The sequence below is a fragment of the Coptis chinensis genome, chromosome 6 (genome assembly GCF_015680905.1).
Source record: "Coptis chinensis isolate HL-2020 chromosome 6, ASM1568090v1, whole genome shotgun sequence".
NCBI classification, from domain to species: Eukaryota; Viridiplantae; Streptophyta; class Magnoliopsida; order Ranunculales; family Ranunculaceae; genus Coptis; species Coptis chinensis.
In genome coordinates this window covers 21,931,061-21,950,311 of record NC_141461.1, presented here as the reverse complement: position 1 = coordinate 21,950,311, position 19,251 = coordinate 21,931,061, and the positions used below count along the sequence as shown (strand labels likewise).

Below are 19,251 nucleotides of genomic sequence, written 5' to 3'. Positions count from 1 at the left end.
AAGCAACGTTCAAATCATCGCTAGAAGCAATAGATATGAGACTATTTTCATTACTAATATTGTCGTTAATTTTGCACCATTTGTACAATTTTCACCTGTCCCCCCTCCCATCCAATTGCTATTCAACAAATAAACCTAAAATAAAACAACTAGAACATCAATTATTTAATAATATGTAATACACAATAAAATTTCAATAAATAAAAATGAGTCAATTCACTTAATTAGAAACAAAAGAGAGTTGCATCATCCCCTTTCATAATTTTTTTTCTAAAGTCATCTTAATTAAAGTATTAACTTAAACAAACACAATTCTAAACATCCTTCAAGTAAATTGCGAATGAAACCATCTTCACAAAAAAATAAAAAATTGACCAATAGTATTTAGATTCATCGGAAGCCTCTTGCAATTCCTTATCACCATTTCTTCACAAAAAATAATACCACTTCTCTTTTGACGTAAGATTATCTGCACATTAAGATGTTATCCATTAGATTACCCAAAAAAAAATGTGAAACCAAAAATATAATAGTTTCGTCACGTCAAAATTAAAATCCAGTGAACACAACTAAGAAAGCAAGAATTCAACTAAGATAGGGCACCAGACATGATGCAGCATCACTACCAAGAGACATATAAATACACTTACACCCATTTGCCTATGTTGATATCCAATCAGCAAAATAAAAAAAGATTAAGGATTAAGGATTACATTATTTTTTTTGTTTTGCCCATATACTCACTGGAATAGTGTCAGTTAAGTGCTCATTGACCGGTAGCAGTCTTTTAAGCAAAAACAAAAGTTACAAGTACTTCAATGCTATAACATGCAGATCAAGGACAAGTCATGTGAAATAAAACAGAATGCAATATAGTAGAAAATTACACCTTAAGCAAATTCCCCATATCCCAAACTATTAAGATTCCTAAAATACGTGTTTAGTTCACATACAACCACATGACAAACTCCTATAACAAATAAGAAAACGAGACTGCCTTAACCCACTCACCCAATTTATTAGGCATCTGTCAAGCATATTTAACTAAATATATTAGCTAAGTGATCATGTCCCAATTTGAAATACATATAGCCCATTGCCTCATAATGTATACACGTTACAGGCTAATAGCATCTGATCAAAGAGAGTTCACTTAGCCAATAAACTGAACAAGCATATTCAACATCAGATCCCACTAGTGTAGAACAGTAACATAGCCATCATCCACTCCTACTTCAGGAAGTGACGACATTGATAATCATGCCTACCAAGATAAAGGTGAACCTAAACTTGATAATGTGGAGGCATCTTCCTTCACCATTTCCTAGTCTGAGAAAACAAATAACGCTCTAGGGCTGGCCAATTATACAGTTATAGTTCCACATTACCAAGGGATATCTCATATGAAGCAGGATGATGGATCCCTAGAGTGAGAAATGGCTTAAAAAATGGGAACAATAATTTCCATAGAACGGAATGTTGAGGTCGAGGTAATGGCCAGATCTACCTACAAAGGTGTCTTCACTAACGGTGATGTTAGCATCTTATAGCCCTCTATCCAGTCATATTTGAGGGCCTTGTTAAGAAGCAGGTTCCTCTGGTAAGGGTAGATAACAGGAAGCTTAAGGTCTTCTTCAACCGGTTAATACTACTCTAGGAAACATCATAAATTCTATTACACACCGATGAAATATCATAAATTAAGTCATATATCACAATTCATTATGATCAAAGATTCATAACCACATAAAAAATTAGGAACCCTAAAGTTACATGTGATGCACTGATGCTCATAGCATACATAACCAAGGGGGATAGCAATATAGGAAAGAAAAAGACTCAAAAAAAAATCTGGACTTGCAAACAAATATGGGATGTATGACCTCCAACGTTACAGCAGGAGCATATACATCAAACAAAATGTGCAAAAGATATAGATACGTCAAGAACTCCATATGCAACAAAAGGCGAAAACTCAAAAAGACCAACAAAATTACAAAATGTTACCTATTGCTGACAGTAAACATCTCGTCATTCTGGTTTCGTAGAACATGGTCTAGGGGACAATACTTTTCCCCTGTTTCTTGATCATGTACTACTGCATGTCGATGACTAAATGTGCCTCTTTCAACATCCTGCCCACTCAGCCTAACATGATTTCCTTCTACTAGCAATGTAGTGAAAGCAAGTGCTTCTGCAACTACCCAGTTAATACCTTCCCCAGTTTCAATCATCTGAGAGCGCTGCTCATAAATCTTCTTAACCGCTCTGTGTGGCTTGAAGTTATCTGGAAGGGTTGTGATTGCTCTGCCAACATTCTTTAAAATCTCTGGTTTAACACTGAGTATACAGACGTATTAGTAATAAAAGATGGAGAGGCATGTACAAGAAATGAAATGGGAAAATAGTTACACATACCCTGTGTTTCGAATTCGTGAAACCTGTTCGGGTGATTTAAACCCAGACCAATAAGCTGAAAGCCAGTCCCTTTTTCTTGTAACATGCATGACCTTTGTTATTCACTAATTCTTCGTTGAGAATGGAGTTAACCTTCTTGTGTATCCTATCAATATCTTCTTGTCCAATCTGCCCAGATTATAAGAGTTTCTTTTGGTATATCTCAAGAGCAGATGGATGATTTCGAATGATCTGTCAGCATATGCACAACGCTCTCACTTCTCAATGGTCAATATTATGTGAGATCATCTAATAGGCAGCAAAATATTAACTACAATAAAAACAACTCCCAAGTTCATATTTCATGAAAATAGAGGGAATAAAACCAAAAATGAAATGCTAGAAGAGATCAATAAACTTAACTGCCATTAGTATTTGGATCATATAGTAAAAAGATAACGAAAAGAACTAGAAACCAGTGCAACAACGACATTTTAAAAACCCTAGCATTCAAAATCCATAGAGAAATCTCAACACTGGAGCGAAATCTCAACAAACAATCGAAACCAAATTCAATTAAATATAACCCTAACCAATTAATCAAAAACAAAACTATTAATTAAAACCAAAACTATTAGAAATTCTAAATCTAAAATATTCTAGATTTAAGGGTGGGGAAAACTCACAAGTGAGCAAGACTAGCTAGAAGGAGAGAATAACGAGGTGAGAGAGGAGAGAAAGAAAATGTGCTTTCCAGTTGCTTTGAGAGACTTTGTTGGAGTGTCTGTGTTGTTTCCTTTCTTGAAGAGACAACGGTGAGAGATGAGAGGCGGTGGTGGTTTGTTTCCTTAGCTTTTAGGTCTTTTTCTTTATTTTATTTTTTCTGTTTTTATGCGGCCGGGTATACTATTTTTCCATTTTCAATTCTTTTTTTATTCAAATTATTTCGTTATACTGCCAAAACAGAAAGTGGGCGCGAGATACCAAAACCCAGGCAGTAAGATCTAATTTTTTTTTGCAATGGGGTGGGAAAGTTTTAACAGCGAAATTTTGGTCCCAAAAGCCATAAGATTCGCGATGTTGTGTAAAAACCACACCAATGACGATGTTTTTAAATGTTGCCTTATGTCAAAAGATTTTGCCAACGCTCATTATGTCACCAAAAACTAACTCTCAATTTTATTATTTTACAGAATTGGATTATGACTTTTAGCGAAATTAAAAACATTGCCAAATATTGGTTTTAAACACCATGACAAAAGTTTACTTGTGACGCTTGTCAACGTCACCAAAGGGAATCTTCACCTACGTTTTTCCAATGTCGCTAAAGAAACAATTTGTTGTAGTGATGTTTGTGGGAATGAGAGAGATGAAGACAATCTTTTTATATCTGCAAAGTTGATAAGATTGAATTATTGGATTTTATTTTCTTGTGATTATCAAGACAACCTTTATATAACAAGAAAGCATACTATACACTATTTATTGGGGTCTATACACTATTTATTAGGGTCATTGGGTTGTAGGCAAGATTGAAATGAATAATGTCAAACATGTACTATTTATTGAGTTGTGGGCAAGATTGAAATGAATAATGTCAAACATGTACTATTTATTGGGTTGTGGGCAAGATTGAAATGAATAATCTACACTATTTATTGGGTTGTGTGCAAGATTAAAGTGAATAGTGTAGAGTGATTCCAATAAATTATTGCTGGCTAAGAAATTCAGTCGTATACCAAGGGTAGAGTCTATTTTTAGAAGTAGTTAAGAAGTATAAAATTATGAAGGATAAAATTATTGGATATCAACTATCTTTATATATAACACAAACCAATTTGCTTTATCACATAACTCAACTTCTCTGAATATTTTCAATCTTTCTTTCATAATTTATTTACTAGCCAAATGAATTATAATAGTGATGGTGATTACAATTCTGATGATTCCTAGAGAAGACAACGTATTGAACGACACTTCATGTATGAACAAAAAGTGTTGACAACAGCTGCACTCGCAATTCAATTAAATCTAGCTACATCGGTTCATATCATTGAAAACTCCAATCAACCAACTCTCTGTATTGGGTCTATCCTAGGATGCGCTTATAGGAACCGTATGGAAACCGGTAATGCTTTCTTAAAGGCCGACTATTTCGGTGTCAATACCACATTTGATGAAGTTCTATTTTGAAATCGTAATAGAATAAACAGTCACCTATTCTCAAGGATTAGGATCTGTCTTAAAGAACACAATGATTTCTAGATGAAGAAATATGATGCAGCAATAAACCTAGTTTGTCGTCACATGACAAAATAATGTGTGCATTGCATTTGCTAGCAAATAGAAGCCCAGTTGATTCAATGGATCAGTATTTTTGTATTGCGCAGTCAACAACACTTTCATTTGTTAAAATATTTTGCAAACATGTGGTGGAGAGATTTGGTGCACAATATCTAAGATCTCCAAATGAACAAGATGTTGCCAGATTGCTTCGTGTTGCTGAGTTAAGAGGTTTTCCTAGCATGCTTGGCAATCTAGATTGTATCCATTGGACGTGGCAAACATGTCTAATGGAGTGGGCAGGACAATATAATGGACGACATGGATCAACAACTCTCGTACTCGAGGCAGTTTCTTCTTTCGACAAGTCAATATGGCATGCTTACTTCAGTTTATCAAGTACTAATAATGATGTTAATGTTTTGTGGCACTCTAATCTTTTCCACAAACTAACATTAGGTTTGACCCTTCCGGCAAACTATTCTCTCATGGGTAAGGACTATACTGTCGGTTACTACTTGGCTGACGGTATATATCCTCAGTTGTCTACATTAGTGAAAACGAAAAAGAATCCCAAATCAAGAAGAGATAATTTTTTACGATGATGCAAGAATCTTACAGAAAAGACGTTGAAAGAACATTTGGGGTTCTTCAATCTCATTTTACAATTGTTAGAGGCAAAGCTCGCTTGTGAGACAAAGATGTGCTCCATGATGTTATTTTGGCGTGCATTATTTTGCATAACATGATTGTTGAGGAAGAACGACATTACTATTTGAACGCTTACGTTTATGGAGAGTTTGAGCCTATCATTAACCATGATTACTTTCAAAATTCTAATATAACAAAAATTGTTCCCAACCGAAACCCCAATTCAGTTGAATTTCGTAGAGTTTTGCAACGCGTGGCGTATGTGCATAATAGGCACGAGCATGTGGAATTAGAGCAGCGTCTGATTAACCATTTATTGGAATGACGCGATCACAATTAAGATGCTTTTATGCTGTGTATTTGTTTTATGTTTCCAATGTTTACATTTAAAGTTCTATGTTGTATGTTGTGCTGTAATTTCAATCTTGTATTTTTCTTATTATAAGCTCTACTTTGAATGAATATAATGTGTGTTTTAAGAATTTGAATTAAAAGAACATCAAATCACCCATTCGTTTCGTAAAGATCAAGTTGCTACTGTGTGAATTACAAGAATGTGAAAAGATTATTAAAACAATCTTTTCATTTTCTTATGTGACTGAAACATATTTTCTCAGATTCTTCAACCAAATTAAGCATTTGGAACTTTGTAGTATTAACTATCAACCAAAGGTTTCAGAGCAATTTGTAAAACTTGCTAAAGTTAATATTCATACAAAGTATAAGTACTACCTTACGTCTACAATCCACCACTTAAAAGCTGAAGACAAAATGAATCAAGTGCTAGTGCACTAGAACTTAAGTAGCATCAACACTTATGTCACGCTGTCCAATTTCATAATGACTTGCTTTTTCATGTAGAACTTGAAGTCCCAATCTCAGCCCATTTAGAAGTAAACTTAGGTCGAAAACGGCAAAACTCCTAATTTTCATTCAGCAAACTAAATTTCTGACGGGTTTCTTGGAGATAGCACTACGTTTTCCACAGATATCCAAAAGCAACGAGGCTTTTTGTGTTGTATAGATAATACACAGACCTTACTTCTTTATGTTTTACAAAAAAAACTCAATCTCATTCTAAACATACTAAAACTAGGCTCGAACACAATGTGCAGAAATTGATTTCTGATGCACTATTTTTTGCCAACCAAACTTTGCAATACCGTATCTATCTCCACAAAACTCTGAATGTGTCGAGGCCAATTGGGTTGGAAAGCTAGCACACTGGTTTTACCTTTTCATGTTTTAGCATGGGTTTGAATCTCAACCAAGCTATGTGAAAACGTGGCTCCAAAACTGACATAGATCCTTATTTAAACAGTTAGAGAATTATGACGTCCAAAGTTGTGGAAACCACAACTCTCTCCTCATAAATCCAAATTGAGCGAGGCTCACTACATTAGATAGAGACCCACTAAACTTTCATTCAGATTTGGATTCAATGAAAATGACTAACGTTCAATTTTATACGTAATATCAAAGACAGAGGTAGAAGCATAGAATTTTAGTTTTTGAAACCAATTTCCAGTTCACCAATAACACCAAACAATTAAACTTACACTCAATTTGAATTCAACAATCACACAACATAATCAATATGATCTTAAACATGTTCAACCAATATAAAAACATATGTAAATTAAGTTACTCACACATTCTAAGCAAATTCAAAAATACCCGCGACCGATCGAACTTTGATTTCGAAAACACCCACCGTGCAAATCAACACCACCAACAATCCCAACACGATCAATACGACAATTGAATTTATGCACACTAGTCCAATGCACATCACTGCACCACCAGTTTATGAATTTAAAATTTATAATAGTTTTACAATAAAATCGGAGAGAGCCTCCTTTGTAATATGGATATTAAATCATATCTTAAATTCTGTCAAAACCTGTAAATCTCACATATATAACAAGCCAACACCTATTACTAATTCCAATAGATAATTATAAGTCTAGCATTATTACAAATATGTATTGAACAATGAAATACTAAAGAAACCATAACTGGTACTTCCTCCTCCATGGGAGCTCGAGTAACGCATAGATAGATCAGCTGATTCACCCACAAAATGAGGGACATATACATCCTCCCTTAAGATAGATGGCCGAGTCTGAACTTGGGGTGGGGGGGTTAAAATTGAGACGGGGAAGAATATGGAATGTGATTACTACTCAATTCTTGACGAACGAATTCATAGATATCATCCACATTAGCGTACAACCCATGATTTATTTTGCTAATGATACTAGCCATAGAAGTCGTGGCATGCATGTAGTCCTCTAACATCGTCTTTAATTATGCCTAAATTGATACCATAGTTAAATAAATTAAATGTTGATACAAAAAAATAAAATAAACATTTAATTTACTTATTGGTGTCAAGTTGGCACCAATAGGGAGATGTGGCACTAAATCTTTGTCAATTGGTGGAACAGGGAAATTATAGTTTTGCTATTACGACAAGTAATAGAGATAACCCCAAATTGGCGGGGAGTAACAACTGCCTCAACCTGTGATAGTGGGGGAGATGATAAGCGAGTAAGGGTTGCCCCATCGGCTGTAAGATACCTACATCATCCTCAAGACCAGCTGTACCGACAAAGTCCACATTCACACCATTATAAGTTGGGGGTAGAAGCATCCCCACTGAGACATGAGCCCAATAGCCAGTGTATTGCTTGCTGCTCACTAACATGTCTAATCAAGGTATCAACAGAAATGTCGCCACTGTTGTACCATCAGAGCAATATATTAATTTGGCATCCATTAAGATTCATAGGAGAAGGGGATCACAAGGAACTAAAGGAAAACCAGTGACTTGGCGACGACAACGCTCTCCTAAATATCAAACATTTACTTCAAAGCTCATATACGAAATTGTAAGCCTAACCCTCTCTTATATAAAGAGGATTAAGGCAAAACTCTATTCTCTCTCCCTCCCATTAGTTAGAATAATTTAGCTCTCTCTATCCCTTTACTTTAGTTTAGTATAGTTTAAGTAATTAGGGTTTATAATTGTAGCCTCCATAAAACCTCTATTAAATTAAAATACCTTCAAGTTATTATTATTATTCAATTTAATTGCTTCTCTTTATATTATGTCTTCTTCTCATTCTTTTATTCATGATAGTCCCATAAATCAAAGCTAAACCTCCATTAGAGAGGGTTTGAATGAATTTTTGATGATGACTTGATTTGTTAATATAAAATTGTTGGTTAGAACTTCAAGTAAATGTTTTTCTTAACTTTGAAATAAGAAAAGTTTAATCTAAACTAGAGAATAGTGAGTTTTTCCATGAGAATGGAAAACAAACTTTCTCTCATACTAATTAGTTATGACTAGAGATACCATAATTGATTAGGGATTATTAAATGTCTAATATTTATGTTTGAACCTTGTGTTTGAATGTAAAGATTAGGGTTTCGCAACAAACTCTATGCTAGCATGTTAAGTATTAATTAAAGTGGATTTCAATCTCTCTCTATTCTTCTCCATATTTTATTCAAGTCATATTCAATTGCTTTAATTAAATTAGTATAAGTTAAATTCAAATATTTAGTTTCGTAGTATAAATTTATATCCATAAATATTGCTTTCATCACTGTTTCTTTGTGTTTGATTAGTTGAATTAATTTAAGTCTAGAGAGTTAAGAGTGGAACGATTCCATACTCTATATATAGTTGAGAGTAGGAAATAAATAATTGATAACGTAAGAATAAGTTGAAGAAATATAGTTGTGTTTTTATGTATATCACCTAGCATGAGGGCGAACATATTTATGAACCGTTATTTTATCTTTTGGTGGATTCCCTTTTGGTTGTGGTTTAACTGGTACTTCTACAATTGTAGGATCTTCAGTTTCTATTACGGTATGGGGTAAGGTTCTCCTTGTTAGTTTTGGGTGGACTAGAACTTCTACAGTTGTAGGGTCGTCAGTTCCTATGATAGTATTAGGTATGGTTTCTTTTTCAGCCTCCGTTTGTGGTTGATCTGTAGGCATAGTCACTTTGTTATCAACTACTCTACCCGAACGAAAGGTAGTGACTGCCTATAGGTCCCCTTGGTTTATATTACCATTACACTGAATATTGTTCACTTCGAAAGCAGTGTTTGTTGACTTAGGATTAGGCACTGTTTGACCTGGAAACACGCCTTTTTGGTTATTATTGTGGTTAGGAGACATATCAATTACCTTTTGGCACAATGCCTACATCATATTAGTTTGTTGTTGTTGGTTTTGTATCATGGTTAACAGTAAGTCATCTTTTGATGGGTTAACCGGTTGTACGGTAATAGGAGGGGTGACTGGGACTAAGGTTTGTTGAGTGTTTATGTTATGATTTTGATAGTACTGAGGTACATGTACTAAACTTCTGTTCTGGTCACCTAAATCTCCTTGTCCTAAATGTTGGTTAAATTAGTGGAAGTTTGTAGTGGGCCCAACGTTTTGATAATTAAAATATGGAGGTGTAGGTTGTTGTTGTTGATTATAATTAGTGTTCTGCATCCATTGTGTGTTAGGGTTGGTGTAAGCGTAATTCTCTACAGGTTGTGGTGGAGGTGAAATGTAGAGTAAAGGACAAAAGGAATCGGTATGGTTAGGATTAAAATAGACATTACATGAACCAGTGTTTATGTTCATGACCAGATTGGGTTTTGGTTCTATTTGTTAACAAAAGGGCATCGACTTTTCGAGTGAGGGATTCAATGAGGGATATTAACTCAGGGTTGGGTGTAGCCTCAACTATGTTGGTTGCCTTAGTTGTTGATGAACAAGTATTGGAGTGGGAGTACTCACTACCTCCCCAGTTGCTCCTCTTAGTTAATTGATATTCTAAGAGGATATACGCATCAGATGCGCTTTTACTTAAGAAATTTCCTCCATTCATGATGTCTAGAGTCTCCTTTTGGTATTATGGTAAACCCCTGAAAAATGCACAAACAAGTGTGTCTTTTCCCAGGTTGTGGTGGGGACATTCTATTTGGAGATCCGTAAAACGACTCCAAGCCTCTAAAAAAGATTCATGAGGGTTTTGGTGGAAGAAATCGATCTTTTGAAGCATTTCATCGGTCTTCTATGGTAGGTAGAATTGCTCCATGAATAACCCAACTAGTTTCTCCCATTTGTCCACAAAGTTTAGTTTTTGTGATGTTAGCCAAGCAGCCACTTTGTCAGCTAGGGTGAAAGGAAACACCCTAAGTTTTATTTGTTCAGGACCTACTTCAGGATGATGGAAGGTGGTTAATACTTGTTGTGTCCTACGTAAGTGGTGATAGGGTTTCTCATGGTCTAACCCATGAAAAATAGGTAGTAAGTTAAAGATAGTAGGGGGGATTCTAAAATTTCCCGTAGTATTTGCAAGAATTATGCATGAGTCAGGTTCATCATTCAAAGCCTTGTAAAAATCAGAGAGAGACAAAAGAGCAAAGTTGAAACTCATATAAATGTATTAAGTACTATAGTAACTCAAAATACATCAAGTAGTACCTCAAAAGATATGTGCAAAGTTTCCAGATTGGGATAACTCCTGAGTAAGAGGATTAACACTTTGACACAGTCTTTGATAGGCCATATTACAAAACGCAAATGTCGCAAGCTAAAACATGAGGTAGGAAGACACACTTCTAAATTTGGATCTTCACCTAAAAACTGTACGACACAACTACGTGTAAGATACAGATAAAAGAGATTAAAAAAAAATCACAAAATTATCATATGGATGAATAATGATAATCTAAGCTTAGTTTGGCCACATTGCGTATCCCCTTAAACAACTCAACCACACTGTAATCAGGTTCAAAACACGGTCGTTCACAAGACTTAAAATCCAGAGTGACCAAAGAGGAATAGATCTCCTCATCTATACGGGGTAGTGTGGGTCCAAAATACTTTAGCTCTTTTAGATTTGGGGAGCAAATGCGGATATCACTAGTATCAATACCATCTTCTTTTTCGAGCAACTCCAACATCTCAAGGTTTGGAGGAGAACATATAATGGTATTAAAATCATGCCAGCTGCAAGAACGGATGATCAATTCTCCTAGCACGTGACAGCTCGAAAAGAGATTTTCAGTTAACTTTTCACCGTAAATAGCATTTGCGGTGAGCTTCAAAATTTTGAGACTGGGAAGACAAACCGTGCTAGGTAAATGAAAGTCTACATATTCTAAACGCAATTCCATCAAGGTATGACACTTAAAGACATAATCAGGAAGCTTTTCCTAGGGATAAGAAAGTTCCAAAATGCGGACATTGTGCTTTATAGCAAAGTATATCCATGCATTGACATAAACATCATTAATCACGTCTTCATTAACAGTATCATCCATTACAAGTTTGAAGCTTCTTATCTCAAACCTACCGTGAGTAATAAGAAAACAATCAACAAAGTTCTTGAAAACTTGCACACTTCTGAACTCAGGTTGATTAAACTCCAAGTGAGAAAGAGAACACTTGTTTCTCCATTGCCGAGAAAGAATGCAGGTTCTAACAACATCTTGCATAGGAAAACAAGAGAATATACGATCACGGATTTCCTCAGGCAAAGAGCTAAGTCTATCTATGGGTCGTTTAGTAGAAGATCATTTCTTTTTACATTTCCTTTTACCTGTCATTGTGAACTTTCTTCAAACATCTTGTGATCAACCCACACTTAAGGATTTACCACTTGTCATTGAGACCTTTCTTTAAACACCTTGTGCTCAAACTAATAGCTCTCTACGACACGTCATTTTCTTATACTTCTCACTCATTTAGTTTTCACTCAGAGACTCCACCAGCACATCTCAGTTCTATCACTCTCTCTCTCTCAAAAAAAATTATAAGTTTTGTAATAGGTTGGGCCTAAAAACATGCCCAATGCAAAGTTTTTCATAAAGGCTTAAACCGAGGAGAATTTTTGTCTAAAATTAGGGGTATTTAGACTTTGGTCCTATTTATAGTAGCGATATTAGGCTTTGGTCCTAAAATTAATCAAACGTGTGAGACGCACGTGTAAGGGTATTCTAGGTATTAAACAAAATACAAGACAGTCAACGAGTTTGACTACCAAAAGTTGGACTAAAGTCTAATTTCCAACTATAAATGTATCAAAGCCTAATATCGCTACTATAAATAGGACCAAAACCTAAATACCCCTTAAATAAATCATAGTGAAAAACAACAGTAATTAATACACCTAATGAGAAAAAAAGGGTCCTGTATTGGGTGCCACTACAATTAGATTGGGCAGCCTCCAACCCAAGTCCAAACAACAATGCCCAAACAAAAGCCCAGTACACCCCCCACCAAATCGCGAAACCGGAATCACCTATTCTAACCGGTCATCTCTCTCGTGAAAAACCCTTCGAGCTTTTCCACCTAAATCGCGAAACCTAACCAAAAATACTCAAAACCAAACCTTTTAAACCCTAATTTGAAGGGAGATATCTTAAAACCAAACCAAACCTTTTAAACACACCGGAGATATCTTGCATTCATTTTTAATTTGAAGGTAAGAACTTTTTTTTTATCTTTGTTGCATTTCGTTATGATTGTTGTTAGATCTAAATACTTTTGTTAGATCTTTGTTGCATTTCGTTATGATCTTTGTTGCATTTTTGTTAGATCTAACTACTGTTTTTATATACGACTGCCTTGGCCTGAATACTGTAAGAATGATTGTAAACTCAATTTTTGACAAGTAATGGTTGAAGATATGTAGATGCAGTGTTACTATGTACCATATTAGTTTAATTAGCATCATTATCATAAAGCCATCCCCCATTGGGCTTCTTTATATTGGTTCCCAAATTGCATATTGTGATTGGATAGCCGGATGTTGTCCATCTTGCTTGGGTGCTAGGATGTGTTTCTTAGTCATGGTCTTAAAATGTGTGAACTAAAATGTCGTAAACACTGAAAATTAAACAATAGAAAGAAGAATCAAAGGCTTTGTGGTATGTCCGGACTCTAGACCTTCGAGAAGGGGAGGATTGCTAGTTGTTAGTGAGCGTGTGGGTAATTGAACTGTGTCTGGTGATGCACACACAATGACACAAGCATTTTCAACAAGCAATTAAGTCCTCTGGTATTCATATATTCTTGGTTGGAGTTGTTTCATGTTAGTTGATCTAGTGGCCGTTATGGTGATTTGGTAACGGGATGTTGTTTTGTTTTAATTGTTCTAGTGGTTTTTATATTGGTTTGATAGAGGGTGTTGGTCTTTATAAATGTATGTTTAATGACCCTCTAGTTAGGAGAACTCGTTTACCAAAAAAAAAAAAATTAGGAGAACTCAGATCATAGGATGTGACCATTGCCTTAACAGTGCCTTTGAATCATATATGTAACACAAATAACATATATGCTTTTGATATATGTATACCTGATCAGTCAAAATTATGGGGATGCTAAGGATAAAGGATGTATGAATTGTAGATATGGTTTTTCTTAACCCTAATTTTTTTGTGCTCAATCCAAACCCGTTAGGGTCGCCTCTTAATAAGTTAATATGTAGTCACTGACGACACTAATGTACCATTTACATTTATTACTACATTTCCTATTGCACATCTCTCCTTGTTTATTTGTGTAGAATTGGAACTCAAGTATGGGAAGCAGTTTGTAAGAACCCTTGTTTTCATTCAATATTTTATTTCTCGCCTTGACAGTAAAGTAAACAAACGCCTCTTTTTTGTGATTCTAGAAACAATAATAACAACAACTCTTCTAAGAACAAGTAGCAGCAGCAGTCTAATGGTATTGTTTTTTTTTTTTTCTTATTATTTTTTTTTCTAGTATTTTCTAATTTGATGTCATATATTTTGCATATGAGTTAGTTAATATTATTGGTTAGTGTAGTTGTGTTGAAGATGTAGGACATATACATTACTGACTATAGATTAGAAGATCGTCACTACATTATCCACTCCCACCAGTTTTAGTGAAGGCTTTTAAAGCTACGACTGATCGTTGAGTAGTTATTGGGTGCCAGTTCTTTGTTGTGAATGTAGGTTCACTCGGAACACTGCAATGATGCTACTTGTTGTGAAGCAACATATTAATAATAGTATAATTTTCTGGTTCAGCCTTTAAACCCATCATTCCGCTTCACTATTCACCATGATAGTAAAAAAATATCATTTTCGAGCCATTGTTATTTCTATGAAGTCTTTTGTTTTAAGCCAAATAGGGTAGATAGCATTGTCTCGAATCTCAAGGGGCCTTTCTGAGCATTGTGGACATTCTTAGAACTTCTTCAGATCGCCCTTTCCACTTGGATTGAGATGCATGATCCATCTCATCTTGGAAGAACTATTCAAGCTAAGATTATCTCTTGACCAATCCCCAGATTTTGAGGCTCAGACACAGCACAACTTCACATCTTTAAGTCGATCATCTGTAGCAAATCTCTAAATGGGAGATAAGAACGTAACTCATAACATAAAGCCAACAAAACAAACATTAAACATAGGATGTGGTTTTGGTGTAGTCGTTGTATGAGATTTTTTTTTCAAAGTTGCATATTTATCTTTAGGATTTCAGTGGATTTTGTATCATATATGTATAATTAGGAGGGACTATTGGAAATTTATTATGGGAAAATGAGCACTGTATTCTATCTATTTGGGAGGTTGTGTTCAGTAGTTTTATTCACTTGTTAAATAGCTTCTTCAAGTTTTAGGAGATAATTGGTCACAAGAAATATACTTTCTATCTGGAGTGCTACAGTTTTTCAAAACGCCAAAACCTGATATTCAAAACGCCAAAACCAAAAATGACCTTCATTCCGTTAAACTTAAATTTCAACCCACATTGCTTTGTTTACCACTAATTCTATGACTGACATCTCTTGCTGATTAATAAGTTTAACTGTTTTTTCTTTGTGTCTGGGACTCGATCTGCACTTGGTTTTGGCTTTGGCATTTAAGTATCTATTTGACTATATGGCGTTCTTTTTGTTCAACTCTTATTATAGTTACTAATACTTGTTTTATTTTTCTTTGTAGCGATGGGTCCTCGATCAAAGAATGTGAAGAATGTAGCGAAAACTACATTCAATGGTGTGAAGAAATTGTTTGGTGGTGGTTCCTTTAGTGGTAACGTAGTTGGAAGAAAGAGACAAAGGGCAGAGGGCTTAACGGCATCAACGCGTAGAGGAGACCATTTGGAAAAAGAGGATCCTGAGGTTCCTGAAGTTGATTCAGCGAGTGAAGATAGTGTAGATAGTGATAACAATGTAGGTTTAGATGTAAATATGGACAAAGGGAAGAGTATAGTGGAAGAGGAGAGTGAGGAGAGTGAGGAGGATGATGAGGAGGGTGAGGAGGGGGATGAGCAGGATGATGATGTGGAAGAATATGTGGTAGAAGACGTACCACTAGTGGAAGAAGCACCTCTGGTATTGGATTTTGTAAGAAAATCCAATGATGATTTGGAGTTTAAAATAGGTGTGTATGGCGGTGGCCCGAATGAGTCAGAGTTGTTGTATGACTATGCGGTGCATGTCGCTCGCGATGTTTGGGAGAGAAGGGTAATATTTTGTTTTTCTGTAGTACTTTGATTTTCTTTTACAAAATCTTTTGTTTCTGCTCATATATATTTAATGCGTGCTTGGTTGTTTCATGAGGATCGCGGAGCGTTGAAGTGTGTTTCGCACTTAGCAAAGTTATCCCAATGGGATTTCAAGAATGAATTTCAAAGGTCTCTGAGATTTGCCCAACAGTTTAGAAGGACTGGGTTGTTTGATCTCGTGGAAGGTTATCATGAGCATATGGATCCACCATTAATCTCTGCGTTTGTGGAGAGATGGCATCCGGAGACCAACACCTTCCATATGCCAGTTGGGGAGATGACTGTGACTTTGGACGATGTTGTCCAAATCTATGGAGTCACAGATTAGAGAGGAAAAGCGGTCAAGGGGACGATGAGTTTGAACTTAGAAGAATCGATAAATCTCCTACATCGTGCTCTAGGTCTCCCTATTGATTTGATTAAGGTGGAGATGGAAGCTAGCAAGTTCACTTCAAAATTAAGGATAGAATTCATCCGGAAGCATTTTGTGAACAAGATTCATAATAGCCCCATATGTGACGCTGCTGGGAAGGTGGTGGAGAAGGCATCGAGTTTCCAAGAAGTCCAACGGGCTATCAGAGCTTTTATCCCGTTTTTCTTTGGATTGGATGTGCCGTTTTTACTGACAAGTCTGGAACTGGAGTGCCTATATGTTATCTGAGGCCGTTGTTGAAATTCAGTGAGATAGAAGAGTATGCATGGGGTACAACAATTTTGGAATTTTTGTATAGAGGCCTTGGGGCTGCCACATGTGCGAAGGTGAAAGGGGTTACAGGCTATATAACTCTTCTACAGATAAAACTTAAGTATTTTAGAGTTTATTTTTGTTAATGTTAACTTTATTACTCTATCAATATGTTAACTATTTGTGTATATCTAGGCATGGAACTATGAGTATTTTCCGGTACTCAGAGCAATCCCAAACTTCGACTATAGCTTGTCTCAGCCACGTGCTCATAGACACATAGTAGTCGTTCCACACTATTACGATACAATGCATGCATTGCAGTATTATCGAGCGATACTTGATGATTTGAATTATTTCAATGTAAGTATTTAAGTTTGTTTATATTTTTTTTTTAGTAATTGATCATTGAAGTTGTTAATGACACATTTGATTTTGTTTCTGGTTGATTGGCATCCCTACAAAAATGTTAGAGATACAAACCCAATCGATGACATTGCATTTTTTGAGGGATTGCTATATTTTTTCCAACATTGTCGAGCTTTACGCTATCGCAAGGGTGGTGCGTTAGTTGGGTCACGTGCAGCTTGTACATGTAGATCCTCCAACACCAAATTGGAGAACAAGAACTGTGGCAGGACGCGGGTATGAGGTGAACTGGACCAATATTGAGCCACTTTACTGGGAGTCATGGCAAAATCACGTGATCCAACCCTGCAATCGAGGACCTATCTCGTCTTATCCATGGGAGTGTCATCAAAACTACATGACTTGGTATGCGAGGAATTCTCATGTAGTTTTGGTGAACCTTGAGCGTCTTCCTATTCATCCCTCCCTGGAGACATTGCCTAATTGTTCACCGATTGTAAGTATTATGATTTTTAATTGAGTTTCTCTAACTATAATTTTTTGCATTCGATTGGTAACTTATCTTAATTTCCCTTTTTTCAACAGAACGACGTCATCGATGAAACCAGTCGTTTGCTAGAGAGAGGTCTGCAATTGGCTAGGAATAATATTCCAGAGGAAGCAAGGTCCTCCTTCGAACGGGCGTACAACTTGACTAGGTGCAAGTACAGTGGTGGGCGTTATAGTTCATGATTTGTTTCAGTTTAGGGTTTGTAACTTTGTTAACTTTGTAATTTATAACTTTGGAACGAATGGATGGATTATTTGATTTGGAACAAATAGATGAATATTATGTTTGAATGATGTTTGATTAAGTGTGAATATGATGTTTGATTAAGTGGAATCTTGATTGTGAATGATGTTTGATTAAGTGGAATTTGATGAACATGAAAGTGTTGTAAAAACGAAATGAACTTTCAAATTTTTTTTGTCCAAACAACCCAGCCACATCGTTTGGTATAAAGGCCAAACGACCTCATCAGATCATTTGTCCTTTATACCAAACAACTGCGGTAGATCGTTTGGCTTAATGCTCAAACAACCCAGCCACATCGTTTGGTATAAAGGCCAAATGACAGCTTCAGATCATTTGCCTTAAAGCCCAAACGCCCCGCCATATCGTTTGGTATAAAGGCCAAACGACTTGACCATGTCGTTTCGGTCATTATTGACAACATACGAACATTATTTCCAAATCACTTGATTGACATCCGAATCAACTTAGTCGATCACTCAATTTCCAAATCAAATCAAATAAAATCCCTAACATTAAAATAAAAATAAAATCAAATTACACTTGTTCCAAATTACATCAAAATATCATATCGACAACATACAAACAACTTAGTCGATCACTCGGTTTCCAAATCAAATCAAATAAAAGCCCTAACATTAAAATAAAATCAAATTACACTTGTTCCAAATTACATCAAAATATCATATCGACAACATACAAACAACTTAGTCGATCACTCAATTTCCAAATCAAATAAAATAAAAGCCCTAACATTAAAATAAAATCAAATTACATTTGTTCGAAATTATATCAAAATATCATATCGACAATATACAAACAACTTAGTCGATAACATGTACGGTTTGGTCTTCAATGGGCTTGCTTTCCCATATTAGATTAGGAATATTCAATGCCATAAATTGCAATTGCCTTGCTGTCAATGCCAAATTCCAACTTTCAACAATATCATACCGAGCTCTAAGCCATTGGCGCATTACTAGAGAAACCGGACAATCTTTAACAAGTTCAACATTAATAAAATAATTTTCACCAACATGTGCGCTACCCAATACTTTTTTCACTCTCTCAGGATTTGCTTGGGTTCTCAGCGGCATAATAAGGAAGCACTGACGAGCTCCTAAATGTAGGAGGGCAACATTAAATCTTGAAGCAAATAGGTATCTAGCAAAGGGCATGTTTGTCACACCCCGAATTTCGACAGAATTCGGAAAAACATTATTTGTTCCCGACTCTTTGATCTCCGAGGTGTGACGCATTATCAACTCCCAAAAACCCATAAACAGTTTAAATATGTGGATAAATAAAAACCAATAAAAATTTTAACTTAAACAAAAGTCATCTTCATTACAAAAATTAACAAATGAAAATACAAATAACCTTATCTCAACTGAAAATCTATATCACCTTAAGGGAAAACAAAACCTATCTTGAAATGCAACGCTAACGCAAACCTCAAGCAGCAATCAATCTTCTTCAACACTAAACCTGTCAAGACTTA

General features: G+C 35.6%; 1 pseudogene across 1 annotated transcript; it reads right to left on the bottom strand.

Annotated features, from left to right (window-relative positions):
• Positions 1-1,985: 1,985 nt before the first annotated feature.
• LOC147492096 (uncharacterized) lies at positions 1,986-2,507 on the bottom strand (annotated as a pseudogene). Its single transcript, XR_015199435.1, has 2 exons — positions 2,419-2,507; positions 1,986-2,340 (listed from the first exon to the last, which is right to left on the bottom strand). The product of XR_015199435.1 is annotated as an uncharacterized LOC147492096 (transcript).
• Positions 2,508-19,251: the final 16,744 nt, after the last annotated feature.